The sequence below is a fragment of the Bactrocera latifrons genome, unplaced genomic scaffold (genome assembly GCF_001853355.1).
Source record: "Bactrocera latifrons isolate USDA-ARS-PBARC rearing strain unplaced genomic scaffold, ASM185335v1 scaffold_200, whole genome shotgun sequence".
Taxonomy (NCBI): domain Eukaryota; kingdom Metazoa; phylum Arthropoda; class Insecta; order Diptera; family Tephritidae; genus Bactrocera; species Bactrocera latifrons.
The window spans coordinates 523,082-525,342 of NW_017535520.1; positions in this window are offsets into that span (position 1 = coordinate 523,082).

Below are 2,261 nucleotides of genomic sequence, written 5' to 3' on the forward strand. Positions count from 1 at the left end.
ATTTTTATACTTTGCCGTAAAGTCGCAATTCTATATAAATTTTTGCTTTACACACAGTGGTTTCTCTTTCATYCATTAATTCCTTCATTGTTTTTTTACTAATAAACTTTTAAATAAAATAACATATTTATTTTAACCTTTGTCAATGCAATTATTTTGTATATATGTAGAAACCCAACTGAAATTAAACATTATAATCGAAATGAAATCATATTCTTAACAAAATTAAAAAATAATCAATTGTGAACCAAGTATCTAAGTAGGTCTATTAAAAACAATTCAATTAAAATTACTGCTCCTCTGTCCACGGGTTTTGCTAGCCACTCAGATTCTTTCATCACTGGCATCTGGAGTGCAGACAAGGACGGTTCTGGATTTGTTAAACCAATTGCATCAACTTCATCTTCATCGAGCCAGTCAGCATCCTCAGACGATGTTTCATAACTACGCACAATGCAGAGAAGCTCATTTGCCCTTCTGGCAGCAAGGCGCTGCGGCCGTACTCTAGTTTCACAATTGTCTTGGACAGTCTTGCCATGCACGTAACGACAGTGCATTTGAACACTCTTGYGAGATGTGAAATAGATCCCACAGGTTGGACATACTTTTTTCTTTAGGTCGGATTGTACAGATGGACAATAGAAGTCGTAAGGCATCTGCTTAAACCCTTCTAGAGGAGGTGACAGATCAAGTGACAACCTCACAAGAAGTGGTGAAAACTTGGATGTTCCCTTGTCTAGCAAACTGGGTACTACGAGCTCGCTTGGGGTTTGAACTGTTGGGCAAAGTATCCGTAAATACAGATTTCAATGCACTTCTCGGTGGCGAACAGCAGGATTCATCCGCGCATTTTATAACCTGTAAGAAATATTGCGATTCACGGACGTGAACGCTATACCACGCCGGATTTGGTTCAGCTGGATCCTGTATGCTATCCTCGAGCTGTGTATACTCCGTCGAAACGTCGTAATTGTCAATTTTCATTTCTCTCCACACTTCTGCAAGTGTTTCTCCAGCGTGCTGAAAATTGCGTTTTTCCAAATCAACATCCAAAATGTTCATGAGGCAGAATGACCCCTGCCAGTCGTTTGCTGAGGGGAGCCATGCGACGCTCAACTCGGTTATACGCGCTCCGCCCAGGAGCATTAGTCGCTATAAACAGGGCGTCCAAGTTGTATTTTTTTAAAATGTTCGCAAAGTTTTTGACTTTGCGATAACGCGGGCTTTCGTCCGGCCCACCATCTACAAAGATGATGATCACTGGCTTCACGGTGTTCGATTCTGTCATCATTAAGGGTTTGAATGAAGGTTTTGATAAAAGTGATTCGAAATCATAAGCATGGGTGTTCGCTGTGGAGGATACATGTTTCCCGCTTCTTATGGATATGTATGTCGGCCCGCTGTACCCAACAGCTTCTTCCTTACCGAAATCGTTTGGTTCCACGTTGACGCCGGCATATACAGAAGGAATAAATTTGTGCCTCTCTGCCACGAACCAGTCATGATCAGGTAAAAGTATTCTGTATTCCATATGCATTGAAAGAGGGCTCTGACTTTTCACGTGCCTTATCATCTTGTGAGAGAACGAATACTTGCTGCGGTCCCAGAAGCGACGCGAGAGATTCCAATGACCTGATTGTAGCAGTGCAAAATTCCCCGTCCTCGTGCTTTTTGTGCATCTCGGTMTGTGGTCTTGCTAACTTTACGGGTACGGTACGTACGTGCCTTCTTCCCTCTTGAGTGTTAGAAACGCGTGGGAGTAAATGAAGATATGTGCCGCTTCGACAAAATTTTTAATCCTATTAACAACAGCCCCTTATGCAGGTCGGACAGAGTGAGACAACTCCTAATCATCTCTGTTCGGCGGCGTTCATCAGCAGYGCTGCCATGAATGGCAATATTAATTATGGTCTCTAGGAGAGCAGGTTGCGAGTCAACTAAAGGGGGCTGTCCAGAGCTAGTTCGAGGTTGTGCTGCAGGAGGATTGTTTCTCTGACGTTCAGTTTTCTCCAGTTTTTCCTTGGCTCGAAATTTTTTTGCTCGTTTAGCAGAGTCTCTTTTTTTCTTTAAACATTTTTCTTCTTCTTTCAACTCTTTGCGTAGCTTTTTTATTTCGTCGTGAACATCATCTTTAGCTATTCCAGTGTCCCTTGCATCAGTAAGAACATTTATTCTCTGTTGCAGTAGACTAATTTTTTTCATAAGAGTATCTTGAGCCGGTTTGCTTGTAACATTTTTAGTGAAGCCCGAATCAATCAAAG